We start from the raw sequence: 17,753 nt of genomic DNA, 5'->3' as shown, positions 1-17,753 counted from the left end.
GTATACATGCATAATCAGCATCTTTGTAAGGGAGTCTCTCAAATAAAAAAAGACATCACAAATTAAGAAAATAAATTATGGAGAATGACTGTCCTTTATTTTGTGACTTTTAGACGAAGATACATATTAAATATAATATTAAATACATTTAATTCAATGTTACATATACTAAGTATATAGATATAGATATGTATATATGCATATATGCAATTCTGGCAGTTGTAGGTTAATAGAAAGCTAGGGTTTAGACAGCAAATTAACAAATTCAAATTCCATGTAAATTTTTTGAGGAAACATGGAAATTTTAAATATAACTTACTCATGAAGTCCACTACTTCTTATGATACCAAAGTGAGGCCATCCATTAACCTGGCTCCAATATATCTCATAAACAAGGTGAATGCCCATCTTGACATCCATGATGAGAAAGTTCAGGAAAAGAGATTCTCCCACATAGATCCCAGAAAAACCCCAAGATCTGACCTCAGTCCCTCCCCACTTACTATATATATATATATATATATATATATATATATATATATTCCTTCCAAACATACCATTGACACATCACGACTTCCCAGTCCTTATGCCAGGACATCAGCCTCCAGATCCCCTTTCAGCCAGGTCTCAGGTCAACACAGGGTTGGCAAATTCCAAATTGATCCTGTATGAGCATGAAGCAGGTCCCAGAATCTAGACACATCTCAGACCACCTGCTGGCCCATAGTCAGTGCCTGTGTCTCTCTGGGATGAGGAAATTCGAGGATCTTGGCATCACATGTTGTGTTAGGAACCTGGTAGGCTTCCTTAAGGGCTCACCTGTGGGGAGGGAATGCAATGCCCTGGGGGAAGTGAGGTGAAAGGAATGGCAAAGCATGTCTAATGCTTGTCTCAGTTGCAGTGCATTAGATGAACTCTGGGCAGCAGGTCCTAGACCGCATGACCCAATCCCTGGAGCAGGACTGAAACAGAAACTGAACCTGCATTGCCACCTGCATGACCAGGGGCCTCAGCCATGTCAATAAAAAGACTCCTCTACTTGCACTTATTTTTACATCAAAATTTACATATTATTTTATATAAAATTATGATTATCCAATCTTGCAACCATGATTGGATAATCATGTGTGTTCTTTGTACTTGTGAACATGTTGTATATAATGTTAATCCATTTTATTTATAAATTGAATGACTCATGAGATTAAAATAGTGTGAACCACTCATCTACACCAGCTTCTATATTAAACATAGACAAAGTGCTGTCCATTGACATGATTCATAGGTGTCTCAATACCCATGCTGTCTTCTACTTCAAAAGTGCACCACTGAGCCCAGGACAAGAAATGTGCTCAGGACCAAGAAGAACATGGGGCAATGAACTCAGCCCCTTCTTAAATATAAAAACAGAGGGCTCCACATGCACATTTCTCTCCCATCTCCAGGGTAAATCTTTCCCTGGTCTGTGGGGCTCGCATAGGATAGTGGTCTCTGGGGAAGACAGAGCTGTGGTCTAGAACAAGATAAGACTACTGGGTCTCCTCCTGTGAGTGTCTCAATGTCAGAAACAGGTATGGGATGATGCAGATTGCATGTTACTGACAGGGACTGATTATCCTTGACCTCAGGTGTTATGTCCCAGGTGCAACTGCAAGAGTCAGGCCCAGGACTGATGAATCCTTCACAGACTCTCCCTCACATGCAGTCTCTGGTTATTCCATCACCCCTAGTTACTGCTGGAACTGGATCTGTCATCCCCCAGGGAAGGGACTGGAGTGGATCAGATACACATGTAATGATGGAAGCACTTACTACAGCCCACTCCTCAAGAACTGCACCTCCATCTCCACAGACAGATTCAAGAACCAGTTCTCCCTACAGTTGAGCTCCATGACCACTGAGAACACAGCTGTGTATTACTGTGCATGATTCCCCAGTGAGGGGAATCAGCATGAGCCCAGACGCACACCTTCTGTCAGGAGACAGGAGGGCTGGCTGCATGGTATGCTCAGAGCACCAATGGGCATTTAAGACAACAACAGGGACAGTGGAAAACTGCACTGACACTTCTCCACAAACTATGACAACCAAGAACCACTTTTTTTTCTACACTGTTCCTGCAACATCACCTGCTTCTTCTCCTGGGGAGATGCCAAATTCAGTGTCATCTGTGGTACTCCTTGTTGTTTGCTGCCTGAATGAGGACCTGCGGCTGTAAGTCAGAGATCCCACACATGTGAGGTCAGTGTTGGCTACACTGATTGGGGAATGGTAAACAAACACTGATCCTCTCCAAGACAACTGGGCCTTCTCATCAGAGTCTTTGAAGATTCCAGGTGCTGGGAGAAAAGGAAACCACAAGGGTGGGTACTCTTCAGTCTTCAAGTCAACTGTGTTTGCTTTTGTTCCATCCTCAAAGTTGCTAACTCACTTGGTTTGGGACGGTGTGTGAATGCTGTCCAAGTGCTAGGAACAGGGGAGAAGGGAGACCCGTGGCCATTGCCATGAAAATCACCACTTGTGTGCATGTGTGTGTGTGTGTGTGTGTGTGTGTGATTTATTGAGCCATAAAAGTACATGTGATATTAGTGCTACATGCAGGGATACTAAAATGGGACCTGTGAGCAGAAGCACCTGAGAGCCTCAGAGTCCTCCAAGCCCTCTGAGAATGTTTAGACTCATAGATATCTGCTCAGTCAGTGCATGTGTAAATTCCAGTAAAAGCCCTCCCTGGAGTCTGGGCAGTGTCCTGTGTTGGAGTTCCCTGCAGACTCACTGGGTTCATTAATGATCATTCTCCTTACCCTGAAATGTCTAAAACATGGTGTCCCTTAGGGAGCATCCTGAAGTCAGGAGTCACCCTTTAATTCTGCACTAGAGCCTCCAGGAGGCCCATGCCCTGTGAGTCCAGTCAGTACTCCCCCATGCAGAATTTGGGCGGGGCAGCAGGGAGTGCATGGGTCCCATGGTCTTAGGCTGCTGCTTCAGTTGAAGATGGTGAGGGAGTTGGAGAAGTATGTTTTCTGAGGGACTGGGTCTTCCTCTTTTCACAAAAAACTCTCATGATGATTGGACATGAGATGACTATAAATATTCTATTTCATCAAAGAATTTATCAAACATGATAAGACAAGAGAACTATAGTCAGTGAGGGTATTTCTTGGCTTCTTTGTATCTGAATGTTAATGAGCTGGAGAAAGGGATGTGTTTTTTTCTTCTTATTTTTTTTTTTACAGTATATTCAGTATTGTACTTTGAAGACATGTTCATCCGAGGAATAAAGCCTACAAGTATTAAAGCCCAGACCTGGTCCATGTGGTTCATGAGTCACTCAAAGGTGGGTTTTCAATGAGGCACATAACCTGTGGGGCCCTGTTTCTCAGTGGGAGGAGCTATGTCTGCACAGACCTCAGGAAACTGGCAGGAGACTGATACCAGATAGCATTGATTAGGACTAGGACCCCGAATCTCCATTGATTATGATCTCTCTGCCCTCTACCCCCCCGCCGGGTGGAGTCATATAATCAGTCATCAAATGGCCTGCCTCATGACTATACAAATGAGAAGAGGTAGACTAGTTAAATGTGGGTCTGTCTGTGTCCCGAGAGCATCTCCACAGCCACACTCTCCCCTATTGAAGCCCTGATGATACAGTCCCTTAACCATGGACTGGAGATGGAGAGCCCTATTCCTGGTAGCAGTGACTACAGATAAGTTGCTCCCCAGTCCATGAGTTGAGAAGGGGACCAGGGACACTCAAAGAGGATTTTCAATCACCAATGACTACTCTCCACAAGTGTCCACAACTGTGCATTCTAGTGCATTCTGGGACTGACGGGAGGAACCTTGGGTCTCAGTAAAGTTCTCTGGCAAGGCATTAGGATACACCTTCAGGGGTTGTTCTATGTTCTGGATGTGACAGGAGTGGGCCTAGAATATATGGATTGGATCAACACAAACACTGGAAAATTCATGTATACCCAGGGCTTCTGATAATGACTTTTCTTCTCCATGGACACTATCTGAATATTAATTGCCTCATGTCCAAGTATACCATTGTGTATTACTGTACAAGAGTCTCAGTGCAATGACCCACATCCTGGGTGTGTCACAAACCCTGACAAGTGGAACAGATGGACTGTGCTGAGGATATAGAGGGTGGTGAGTCTCCTGACTTCCTCACATACAGTCAGGGATCTGAGACCAGGACTGATGTAGCCACAGTCACATCATGAATTCAGGAAATGGTTTCAAAGGATCAGATGCACTGCAAGGAAGATGCTCCTGATAGGACCCCTGTTTTTTACTACTATTGTGCAGGGGCACTTTGGGAGCTTCCATGTCCTCTGAATGAGGGATGTTCGTGCAGGCATCATCTGGTAGTCTTGGTTGGGATTAGATTTGAGGATTTGGAGTATAGTGACTCCCCAGCATGTTCTGAGACATTCCCCATTTCTGAACAGTGGAATTGTGCTTGGTAAAAAGTAAGTACATGAGTGTCAAGGAGGAATTCTATGTCATTATGTCTGGACATTCATCACAAAGATGACATTCTGGAAGCAAATTTGAGGGTGGTGAAAGTTCCATATTCCAGCACTGTCTATGACATCACAGTGTTCTATCAATCCTCAATAAGGTGGGATCCTAAGAAGTCTTCTCACCTGAGAGCACAGCCTTGCAAGTGTCCCTATCCTTGAGCAATAGTGGTCATCATACAGCAGGGAGTAGGGTGAGGACATGCTTGGCAATGGGAGGCCAAGAAACAGCGTGTTCTATGTTCCTAGGACAATGGAATCAATTCCCACACACCTAGGAATGCCACTTTTGGACATTTATTTCTATACAACCTGCAGGATGAATCAGGAAATCCCTTGACTGGACTGAGGTTAAGGTGGTGAAAGAATCACCTATTCTCCAGAGGCTCCCAGGAAGTGCTGTGGTCTGAAAATATGGGTCCCCCCAGTTTATATGTTTAAATCCTCATACCCAAAGAATGTTAATAATGTTTTTTTTTTTTGGTGATGCTTAGGTCATGAGAGTGCTCAAAGAAAGGGTTCATTACTTTTCTCAATGAGCTCTGATATTTTTCTCATGCTTCCGCAACATGATGACCCAATATAAACTTGTCTGATGTGAACCAGGAAAGGAGCCCTCACAAGAAAGCACAATGGTGATGTAACCAAAGGCATGTCTGGATGCTCACAAATTCAAAAGCGAAATTCTCAAGAGTCAGGTGCTGATAAGGGAGAGTGGTTTTATCCGGGTGCTACTAACCAGGAGTATGAGAGACTCTCATCTCAAAGCCTATTAATATCTCAGTGCNGGGTCAGGAAATCCCTTGACTGGACTGAGGTTAAGGTGGTGAAAGAATCACCTATTCTCCAGAGGCTCCCAGGAAGTGCTGTGGTCTGAAAATATGGGTCCCCCCAGTTTATATGTTTCAATCCTCATACCCAAAGAGTGTTAATAATGGGTTTTTTTGGGGTGATGCTTAGGTCATGAGAGTGCTCAAAGAAAGAGTTCATTACTTTTCTCAATGAGCTTTGATATTTTTCTGATGCTTCCGCAACATGATGACCCAACATAAACTTGTCTGATGTGAACCAGGAAAGGAGCCCTCACCAGAAAGCACAATGGTGATGTAACCAAAGGCATGCCTGGATGCTCACAAGTTCAAAAGCGAAATTCTCAAGAGTCAGGTGCTGATAAGGGAGAGTGGTTTTATCCGGGTGCTACTAACCAGGAGTATGAGAGACTCTCAACTCAAAGCCTATTAATATCTCAGTGCAGGCAGACTATTTTGTAAGGAAGGAGAGTGACAAAATAACAGTGATATCACAGGGACAGGTGGTGGACATGCTGGCAGTGTCTTTGCTGGTCCTGACACAGATCTTTACTGTCACGATTGTGGAACTGGTGGGTGCAAACCAATATTTTGCCATTGGGTCACCTGTGTCACCTGAAACTGTGCTCAAGGTAATTTCTTGTATGAGTAGGACTGGCCCTAGTAGCCCATGTAATAAGCTTACCAAAAACTGTCAGTATGTGACTTTATTTAAAGTTAGTACTATTTCTAATTCTATTTCATTGTAAGTTTCCACAGTATAAAGTTTTTATTTCATGTTTCAATTTCCCAATGTCAATGATTTTCCCCTATCTATGTAGATATTGGTGTGATGTAACTCTTCTAGGGAAATGAAAACTCTGAGACTGTTTGATGACTGTGAACCTCAACAACTCTATTGAACCATGGAGTGTTGTCCAGTGAGAAATCTCCAGCATGAAACGTCGTAAATCACTTTTAACACATTTGATCAGTCACAGCATCTCCTCCAGACACTGCACAATTTTTTGTATGTTTCAGTAATGCATTTTTAAAAATACTTTATTTATTTATTTTTAGAGAAAGGGGGAGGGGTGGAGGAAGAGAGGAATAGAAACATCAGTGTGTGGTTGCCTCCTGCATGCCCCCTACTGGGGACCTGGCTTGAAACCCAAGCATGTGCCCTGACTGGGAATTGAACTTATGACAGTTTGGCTCACAGACCTGCACTCAATTCACTGAGTTGCACCAGCCAGGTTCATTAGTGCTTTTATCTTTCTTGAAATAATGTAGCACCACATGCCAAAAATGTATGTGCCCCAGCATGTCTAATGCCTGTCTCAGCTGCACAGCCTGTTGTGGACTCAGTGGCAGACCCTAATTGATGTGGCCTATTGAGAAGAACTTCAGTCAGCAAGGTCCTCAAGCCTCTTCACATAAGAATAAAAATTTGTCCTAGACACAGTCTTGTTGCTCAAGTGGGAAAAGGGGTGGTGATTCCCTCTAGTGGAGAAGGCCCCAAGCCTTTTATTAGGATTGAGAAATTCAGGGGAATACAGCACATGTGCACAGCTTATCAATCAATGTTCAACAAGGCTATACTAATAAAAAAACTAACACTATCTATAGATAACAATTGAAGAAACACAGAAATATTTTTCAGGTTCAGGTCTGCAAGGTATGTTGACCCCAAATGGCTGTATGGGCAAATATCATGAAGTGCAGAGTTTCACGCCTTATGTCTTGAACTCAAACATCTGAGCTATACTGACAGGGCTTATCGGTGGTCAGAGCAGCCTTCAAAGGACAAAAAAAATCTACATTTCCTGTAACATTTTCCCTCAGGGAACCTCTCTGGATTCTTGATTCTGTGCTCACTTCTGAATTCTCTGAATAAGAAATATGAGTTGTAAACCAATAAAATGTTCTCACATGGACAAAAGGAAGACTCTCTTTCAGACATTCTTCTGCCACTTCCAAAGAATCACCAAATCTGACTCACACAGGCTGAATATAACCAGAGGATCTTCTGTACCCAACAGTCAGCCCATCCCCACACAGCTAAATATCCAAGCTGAGCAGCAGCAGGGGCCTTGCATGGAAGTCAATGGGTACCAGAGGCATATGAACCCAACACCAGAGGAAAAAGAGCATTAGTGATGATGGCCATAGACTTGGCATCATGCTGACAGCACCAAGCCTGATTGACACCACACATAGGCAGATGGACCCACAGCAGTTTGCCATGGATGTCCAGGCTTATGAAAAACATGCACCATGGGGACATGGAACTTTTATGAAGCACATAGTTGAAATGTGTAGGAGGAACAGGAAAGGCCCTTCGGCAAGTCAGATGTGCTTTGACGGGGCCAGGAAAGGAGAGTGGCTCAGGGATTTTATTTGTTAAGGTGGTAGGGAAAAGGCAATTCAGCTTACAGGGTCTTGTGTGGCTTCAGTCTCCTAGTGAGACATGGAGAGGAGACCCAGCCTTTCTTATCTATGTTCCCGTGTGGGGCAGATGGAGAAGAGGATGGAAGGAGGCTTTATTTTTCTTCACCCAGATGTAAGACAAAAGTCTGACTTCATATTCTAACTAACAACTATAAAATGAGCAAGAAACAAGAGAGAAATAGTCATTATATGGGGACAACCATGATTGTTATAGAAAATGAGAACAGCAATTACAAGTAATAAAAAGATGATGATTGTAGTGCAGATGGCTGTGGAGGTGGTGATTATGGAAGAATTGAATAGGGGTCTTGGCCCAACATCTTAGATGAAAACTGTTTCCTAGAGAGGGGGCTATAGCTATTTTGATCTCACAATGCCATCTAAAGAGGGGTCACCAGCTTTATTTTGACATAAAGGCCATGGTGTGTGGACAACCACCAAGTGTATGGAAAATAATAAGAATGGTTATAAGTAAAGAAATTATTATGGTGATGATGATGATGCTTATAGTGAGGAGAATGATGTTTGCAGTTATGGTGATGATGATATGTTGATGGTGGTGTGATGATGATGGTTATGGTGATGATACAGACATCAACAAAAGTGGTCTCAGTGATTATTAACTCAGCATGGAAGGGCCCAGTCTCGGAGATTACAAAGGGGTATATCCAGGCATTCACACAGCCATCCTAAAATGACAGTGGTTGGCTGGGCTTTCTGTTCCTTCTCAGGGCAGTGCCACCATGACTGCAGATATGTCCACAAGCACAGCCTTCATGGAGCTGAGCAGCCTGAGAGCTGAGGACACAGTCATATATTACTGTGCACAAAGCACAGTGAGAGGAAGTCAACATGACATCAGACACAAAGCTCCCTGGAAGAGACCAGAAGGGTTTGACTTCAAGGAGCACCCAGGTCCTAGAAACCACAGAGAAGAAACCCAGGGTCATGTGTGGGTCTTAGAAGGAAGAAAGGAGCTTCCTTGGAGGCAGAGATTTCCTCTCAGATCTCTCAGCTGCATCCAAGGACAATCCTTCCTTCCTCACGTAAGGAAGGAAGAATTTCTCATTTTTTAAAAGTATTTTATTTATTTATTTTTAGAGAGAGGGGAAGGGAAGGAGAAAGAGTGGGAGAGAAACATCAATGTGCAGTTGCCTCTCACGTGCACCTACTGGGGACCTGGCCTGCAACCCAGGCATTTGCCCTGACTGGGAATTGAACCAGCGACCCTTTGCTTCACAGGCCCATGCTCAATCCACTGAGCTACACCCGCCAGGGCAATTTCTCATTTTCTAACTGCAAACAATAAACAGGGATGTAAGACAGTTCATTTGTAGAAAATATATTAGCAGTGACAGAGGACCTCCCCTTCACCATGTCCCTCTGTGTCCTGTTATCCTTTCTTGACAAAAAATGAATCAATTTCTTATGATATTAAATATATATTTAACATACATCTCATCAGCCTGCCAAGATTGTTTGCTCCAGAACTCTATGTTCATACAGATATATATGAAAATATTTATAGCCTATTTGTGTTATAAGTTACAAACATCCCAAATGTCATGTTATTTTAAAATGAGCAAACTGGGGCTCTTGCTTGTGTGTTTCATTGTATTGAACCCTGGCCTGCAAACTGAAAGGTCACTGGTTTGATTTGTACTCTGACACATGCTTGGATCACAGGCCAGGTTCCCAGCTGGGGACATATGAGAAACAATTGATTGATGTATCTCTCGCACACACTGTTTCTCTCCCTCTCTTTCTCACTCCCTTCCACTCTGTCTAAAATAAACAAAATTTAAAAATTAAAATAAGGCAACTGGGGGACATCCACAAATTGAAATTTACCCAGCAATGAAAATTACAATCACCTGATACAGACATTGACACAGGTGGTCTCAGTAATCACCCACACTGGAAGGAGGTGGTCTCAGAGACTCCAAACGTGCATGTCCTGGTGTCGGTGTCATATGGGCTTTCTGTTCCTATCTCCCATCCCCAGGTGGGAAGCTGTACTCTGCACACACTGACAGTTCCCTTATTGTCAGCAGAGCCCTGAGGGATGGACGGCTCCACACAAGGAAGCAAACAACTCCAGGCTCCTTTTTCTAAAAAAAAATATTTTAATTGTTCAAGTACAGTTATCTTTCTTTTACTCCCATCCCAGCCCACCCCCACAGTGCTCCCCACCTTCCTCCTATTTCTACCCCCCTTAGTTTTTGTCCAGGTTCCTGTTAATGCACAGCGTCCACCGCCAGGTTTGATGTTCTTCTGACAGCAGGTGGCTCCTCCAGGTGCCTTTGTTCTTGAGTCTCTATCACCAGCTCAAGACTTCAGGGAAGCCGACACTCCACTGATCTCCCATCTCCTGCAGTCACCTTTCACCACACCCAAGTTTCAAGTGTCTTCCCGTTCTTCTGGAATAAAATCTAATTTAAATTAGTAGTATAAGTGGACTCATAAAATATTTGCCTTTCTGTTAAGCTTTATTTCATAGACACAGTATCACCTAGTTTCAACTACATTGTAGTTTGTGGCAGGATTTCCTCTGTTTTAATGCTGACTAATACTCAGCTGTGACTATATAGCCCATGTTTATCCATTCACCCACTGATGGACACTGAGGTGGTTTTCACATATTGACTGCAGTGAATAATTCTTCAATGAACATGTTGCTGCAAGTGCCCCTTCCAAGTCTTGGTATTTATTTATGAATGAACACCTAGAAGGTGCATGACTTGATCATGCAGGGTTTCAAATTTTGAGGGGAAGGGAGAACCTACGTCTTGTTTTCCATGTGGCAACACAATTTAATTTTCTCCTCCAGAGTGTGAAAGGGCTCCGTTTCCCCACACACTCACTAACACTTGATCTTTTTCACTTTCATTTTTTGTCATTTACAGTAGCCATCCTGCCAGGGGTGAGAGCTTTTCTACTTGGGCTTTGACCTAGAGTTCCTGAGGACTAGGGGTCTGCCTGTGAACCTGTGGATAGATTCATTCATTTCTGGGTCTTTGCTGTTGTCATTTTCTCCATTTGATTCTTTGCTTTGTTTTTCATAATTCGCCCACAGTTACCTTTACAATTGTGAAGTCTGCCCATCATTTTGTATTAGCATCTAACAAGTAATCAGACTTGTTTTAAATTTGGTGTTGGACAATCTCAGTACCTGAGTCCCATAGGAATGCCATTTGCAAATACGTCCATTAGGACCTGGTCCTACTCTTTGTTATTCTTATACCTTCTGGTGCACCCAGACCTGCTAGAAATGAAAGTGGTTGCAGGTGTTTTGTTGTGCTGTGACTTTTTTTCTCATAATTAATTAACTCAGGTGTAACAGGAGCTCCCTCTTCCTCCCTTTGGTCCTTTACTGTGGACCCTTCTGTGACTCAGTCAGGGCTGCTTCAGGGGACTTGGCTGCTGTGAAGACCTTAGTTCAAGTTTGTTTCTGCAACTAGCTGAAGAGACTCAGTTCATCCACGGGCTTCTTGATCGTTTTCCCTCTTTGAGGTGAGGTCAGCACCTTCTGACATCCCTGCAAAGCATTCCTCTGCTTCTGCTTGTCCAGATGCCTCCCACCCTCATGATGATAGGAAGGTGGTGAGTATGGGAGTGGGGATGGGACAGCAGTACTCCTGAACTAAGCCTTATTTTTAAGCAGGGAACCACCCATGTCTGTGCTGTGTACGTGCAGCTTTTCCTGTGTCTCAGTGTCTCTGAAATTCTTTTCTGAACATTATACATTTACATGAACTGACTTTATGCTGACTCCATGCTAAAAGCTCAACAAAGTAATGGTGAAGTGGGTAGGTCTTTTTAGAAGAAATTTAATGTCAGATGAAACCTTATGCTGCATCTATGAGAGGCAAATGCTCCATCTAAAGGGATGATTCAGAACGTTGTTGATGTACAGACAGACACCTCCATGTATTACACTGTGAAAGGCGCAGAGAAATAAAGTCAGTGTGATCCCAGACACACCCCTCCCCGTGCAAAGACAAAAGGGCAGAAATGAAGGCGGCACTTGGGACTCTAGGGGGGAGTCAAAAACAACACAGTCACTGTAGCTTAGAGACTCTGAACAGCCAAGGCTTCTTTTCTGGGTCCACTTTACCTGCATCAGCACCTGCTTCTGCTCATGGGAAAATGCCCCTTCAGTGTCCCCAGTGGCCCCGCCATTATGTCTCTAGGCTGTGTTCTCTCAGAATGAAATTTGTGGTCTATAGGTCACTGAGACCCACCCCCACATGTCAGGCCAGTGATGTCTACACTGATTGGGCAAGGTTCTCTGGATCTGATTCTCCCCAGGACAAACCAGGACCTTCTAAGCACAAACGCTGCAGGTTCCAGGTGTTGGGAGAACAGGAAACAACAAGGGTGGATACTTTCCAGTGTCCTTGTCAATGGTGTGTGCTTTTACCCTGTTGTCAAGGCAGGTCACTCACTAGGTTTGCCTGAGTGTGGGGGTCTGTGCATGTGCTAGGAAATGTGAAGAAGGGATATGTGGAATTCATTAACATGAAAATCATCACTGTGTGTGTGTGTGTGTGTGTGTGTGTGTGTGTGTGATTTATTGAGCAGTAGAAATTTAGTGAAATTAATGGCCATATGTAGGGCCATTCCTCAGATGGGGCATTCAAACAGAGGAATCAAAGCACCTCAGAATCTATGAGAGCTTCTGGACTCAGTACTGTTGGCTATATCTGCATCTGGCAGCTCCTGGGAAGTGTCTCCATGGCAACTCCTAGAGCCCTGGATCTGTGGTCCTTGCAGAGTCACCAGCATTTGGAAGGACAGTTATCTTGCCCAGAGATATCATAGCATCACACTGTCCCTGAGAGAGCTTCCTTAAGTCAGCGTCCAACCATGAGAGGTCCTTGCTGTCTTAGCAAAGACAGGACCCTCCTCTGCAGGGTGCAGGCTGGGCAGCAGGGGACACGTGGAACTCAAGACTGCTGTTGCTCCAGGAGCAGGTGCAGAGAGAGCTTGGAAAGTATTTTCTCTGCAGACCTGCACCTTCCTCTTCTGAAAAATCTTCCAGATAAAATTGGACAGGAGATGACTGTAAATACCCTATTCCCTCAGAGCATTTACCAAGCTCAGTAAGACATAGAGACTGGAGCCAATGAGAGTACTTATATGACTACTTTATACCCAAATTGTAATGACCCAGGGCAAGGATGGTTTTATTATCTCACTAGGTGCAGCATTTTGGAGACACACCGATCCAGGAATAACACATGCAAGTATCAAGGGCAGATTGGTACCATTAGACTCTGCATCACTCAAAGGTGGGCTCTCAGTGAGGAGCATGCCCTGTACTGGCTTCTTTCTCAGTGGAGGAGCTATTTCAGCACAAAACTCAGGGACCTGGCAGGGAACACAAATCCTCCATAGTGGATTAGAACTTGGTCCATCAGACTCCCCATAAGCTTGATCTTTGTGTCCTCTAATTATCTCAGGTGGGGTGAGGATTTGAACCATTAAACACCTTCCCCCAAGATTATGCAAATAAGAATAGATAAATAGGTAAAATGAGGGTCTGTCTTTGTCCTGAGAGCATCACTCACAGCTACACCCTTTTCTACAGACGTCCTGATGACAAAGCCCCTCTGAAAAGCCCTCTTTCTGGTGGACTTGGCTAGAGGTAAGGGGTCCCCTAGTCCCTGAGTTGAAGAGAGGACCAAAGACAGTCATGGGGGATTTCCACCCACTCCTGTGTTTTCTGCACAGGTGTCTACTCTCAGATTCACCTGGAGCAGTCTGGGACTGAGGTAAGGAAGCCTGGAGCCTCAATGAAGATCTCCTGAAAGGCTTCTAGATACACATTCACCAGCTACAGTATGCACTGGGTGTGACAGACACCAAGACAATTGTTTGAGTGGTTGGGGGTGGTTAACCCTAATGATGGTAGCACAATCTATGCCCAGAATTCACATGGAAGATTCACTATGACTACAGACAAGTGTGTGCACACAGCCTACATGGAGCTGAGCAGCCTGAGAGCCAAGGACACGGCTGCATGTTATTACTGTGTGGGAGACACACTGAGAGTAAAAGTCAGTGTGAGCCCAGACACAAACAACTTTAGGGGGGACAGGAGGACTGGATTGCAGGGGTGGCTACAGACACTAGGAGCCCCTCAGTTTCCACAAACCACAGAGAACAAACCCAGGAGCAGGTGTGGGCAGGGTTGGCATGGAAGGGGCTTTCTCTTGGGAGCAGAGATTTCCTCTCAAATCTCTCAGCTGCATCCAGGAACACTTTTTTTATTCTTTTAGCTATCATTTCCCACATTGTCACTGCAGATGGCAGAGGAAGAAGTGATGCTGTGTTTGCAGATGTGATTCTAACCTGTGCTTGGGACCTTTCCTTCACCATGCTCCTGTGTGTCCTTTTTCTTCTTCAGCAATGGACCACCCTGAGTGTCCTCATCTTCCCTGTGGTTGCAAATGTTTCTCACAACGAGGGATCCAGGCCCATCCAGGCTCCAGTGTGCTGAGCTCAGAGTCTCTCACACCCAAAATGCACACAATTTCCTCACAGGTCTCCTTCCTTCTGACAGGCACTCCTCACCCTAAAGCGGTTGGGATGATCCCCCAGTATCTTCACCTCTCAGGCCTCTGTCCTCCCTGAGAAAAGTTACCTTCTTGTCCCTCATTTACTGGGTGGGTGTATGAGGAACAATATGAGGAACTCCCTTATTGTTTTTATTCAGCAGCTGCACCAATTCACAATCCCACTAACAGTGCACAGTTTTTCATTGACTGCATGTCCTCTCAATCAGGGTCATACTTCTGTGCTCTAGGACCAGTCCTCCAGGACAGAACCCTTAGGAAAAGTGACCCTAGATGAGCACCCAGGAGAGGACAACTCTCTGGTGGTCAAGGCCTCACTGGCTTGGTCTCCTCCACAGCACAGGGCCCTTCTGAGGGCTTTGTGCCCTGAGAGTCCTGGTCCTGATTGGTGGTATCCTTAGGAAGAGTAGATGTGGAGCTAACACTGAAGTCTCACTGCTTCTCCAGCACAGACTCCCTCCCCTACTGCAAAGCCCTGAGTTTTTGTATGGGTCAAGAACTAGGGATAACTGCAAATCTCATCCACCGCCACTCTCACAGAGTTCAAAACTTGGGAACTGGGCCTGTGGCAGTGACTCTCGTGCCCACCGTGAACACTCTGTGGCCCACTCTCCTGCAGCTGACGGTCCTTCCTGGAAGTGCCTCTGTCAAGGATGCCCTCAGGGATGAAAACACTCCTATACTTATTGTCAAGTACCTTCACCTCTTTTTGTCCTTTCTCTGAAGGGGTTCTGTCTCAGGACATCTGGCAGGAGTCTGGCCCTGGGCTGATGAGACCCTCCACAACCCTCACACTGACCTGCTCCTTCTCCAAATTCTCACTGAGCACTAGCGATATAGATGTCAGTCGGATCTGTCAGCCCCCTGGGAAGGTGCATGAGTGGCTTTCAGATGTTAGATGGAACAATGATTAGTATAACTTATCTCTGAGGAACAGGATCACAATTTCTAAGGACACCTCTAAAGAAGGTATGTTTGGAACCACCTTGCATGGTTTCAGAAGCTTCATCCCCCCATTAATAAGGCTGAGTAAAAAGACCTTGGAATCATAAGCCCCTAAGGGGACAAGGCTTATCTTTCTGTCAGGAGTGTGGCCTCTGCCCCCTTTACTTCACCATGCTTCACACCATGTGGTTGACTGATTAGCCAGCGATGAGTAAGATTCCTCAAAGAAGGAATGGCTTAAGGCAGGCAAAGTTGAGAGGGGGACAGTAGGGAAGGACTTGGGGAACTATAGAAAAAAGGGGTGATGGATCCTCAGCCCTAAGCTTTGACATAGCCTGAGTCCTCATTCTGTCTCTATGAAGTCTCCTAATTGCTTGGCTGCCTTACAACCCTAGCCTGACTTAAGTTTGAAACAATGCTGGAGGTGGGTGAAGCCCTGTGCTGGAAAGGGCGCATTCCCAAGGGTGATCAGGCCGAGGAAAGAATGCATTAAATCCTGTGCAACCTGATTTGCTAAGAATGCCCTCAATTTTCTGATAAGGGTCCAAGCATAAAATGAGTTTGTTTTCCACAGTTTTATGGCCCTTTAGCTATCTGACCCTAACTCAGAATAAGCCCTCAGAGTTCTATGTATGTCATCTATTGTTTGATCCTTACTGCCTGACAATCATTGATGAGCTTTACCTGTATTCCTGTACAAATTGAACCCAATAAAAGCCCATTGAAGAGCAGGCTCAAGGCCCTTATCCTCTGACAGACGGGACACCTTTCTTCCCCAATAAGATCATGTCTTGATAGAATCATTCTCATCCATGGCAGCTTGTGGGGCTCTGCTGGACAAAGCTTCCCCACACAGGTGGTTCTCACAGTAACCAACATGGACCCAAGAGTCACAGCCACATATTACTGAGTACAAATGGCACAGAGTCACAGCCCAGGGGCCTTCTGTATAAGAACCTGGGTGTGTCTCAGCTGGGTCCAACACCTGCAGAACAGGAAAGCATGGAGTGCTGGTGTTTCCTGCCAGGCTGTGGAGTTTCCTCTTACCTCCCACAGGCTCAGGGTCCCACTTTTTCTCTTCTCTTCTTAGAAGACACAGATGTCTGTTAGTGGTGAAGACAGGCAAGATGCTGAATTATCTTTCATAAACATTCTACACCAGGTTAGTTACTTAGGACAAAAATGTCACCCACAGGATTTCACTGTTTTATGGACTCCTGTGTTTCCAAGTGTCAGAATACAAATAAACACAAAGTCCACATTTGTTAAAGTGATTGGATTTCAAGTTAGAGAAGCATTAGCTGATTAGGAAGTCTGAAGCTCCATTCACATCCTCAGACCAGAGCAGTCAACTTGAAAAAAAAGAGTTGAAGTGTAGTTGGTCTGAAACTTTATAAACAGGAACAGGCAAGAAGATTTGGGGAGACAAGGAGAGGGTGAGTTCTCTCCCACAGCTGCAGTGACTGGGGAGTCCAAGGGATATTGTGTTAGGAAGCTCCCTCCCCCTGGGAGTGTGTAGTCTCGGCACATACAGAGGTCTCCAATCCACAGCCAGAGCTGAGAATGGGAGCCCACATAGCACCAGGTGTTGTGTATTTATGATGAGTAGGTCCACCTGGGAGTCTGAGCACAGCATCCCTGGGAGGGAGCAATAACATTGTTACAAGACCAGGATCTATAACTGCATTGGAGGCCATTTGGCATTTCCAGCCCAGAGTAAGGGTCTGCTTGGTTCACCCAGTAGTGACTTTCAGGGACCCTTTAGTCTCTGGAAGGACTATGTTCAGAGAACCACTGGGAATCTGGACTTTGTGGCTTGAGGAAGAGGACCTGTGTTCCCCACCTGGTGTGCACAGGCAGCACTCCACCCCCACCTGCTAAATTGCTAGGTCTGCTTTATCCTAGTCATGCAGTTTTAAGGTATATGGTTATGGCCTGGCCTGGATATTTGCCCCTGCCATCCTTATGAGGAGGCACAGGGGTGAGGGGGTCATTTGTCCATTTGGAGCCTGGGAGGGGTTGGGGACATTGGAGTTCCGAGTGGCCTTGATTCTTTTGTGATCACCTTCAGCTTGTATAGGGGATCCCCTTCAGCAATATACACAAAGCTGGGGATTTGGGCTCTGTCTCTCAGGTGTGCTTCTGTCCTGGGGACCACACAACCCAGGTGTGCTTCCAAACCCAGTCAGACGTGTATGTTCTGGGTTCTCTGGCTGCCTTAGGGGGAAGCAGACCTGGGGTATCCAGTGAGTTTAGTCTCTGATGGCATGGGAAAGAGAGGAAAATCCCCAGAAAACAGGGTACAGAACAGGGACTCTGTGGATCTACAATAGTGGCCATGGTACCAACACAGAATTTAGCAGCAGATGTCTGTTGCTCTTCAAGTTGGACCTAACTCACCTCAGCTGTTCAAAGACTATGCCACAGGTAATACACAAGTGTTCCCATTGTATGTG

At 45.1% G+C, this 17,753-nt stretch overlaps 1 long non-coding RNA gene across 1 annotated transcript; it reads left to right on the top strand.

The window, feature by feature from the left end:
* The first annotated feature begins 1,691 nt into the window (after positions 1 to 1,691).
* On the top strand, positions 1,692 to 7,106 carry LOC118998071 (uncharacterized). Its single transcript, XR_005068801.1, has 3 exons — positions 1,692 to 1,933; positions 2,992 to 2,994; positions 7,095 to 7,106. It is a non-coding gene; the product is annotated as an uncharacterized LOC118998071 (long non-coding RNA).
* The last annotated feature ends 10,647 nt before the right edge of the window (positions 7,107 to 17,753 follow it).

Source organism: Sturnira hondurensis, unplaced genomic scaffold (assembly GCF_014824575.4).
Source record: "Sturnira hondurensis isolate 20B ecotype Veracruz unplaced genomic scaffold, ASM1482457v3 Scaffold0013793, whole genome shotgun sequence".
NCBI classification, from domain to species: Eukaryota; Metazoa; Chordata; class Mammalia; order Chiroptera; family Phyllostomidae; genus Sturnira; species Sturnira hondurensis.
Note: the sequence above shows the minus strand (reverse complement) of the source record. Positions and strands in the feature narration are given on the sequence as shown.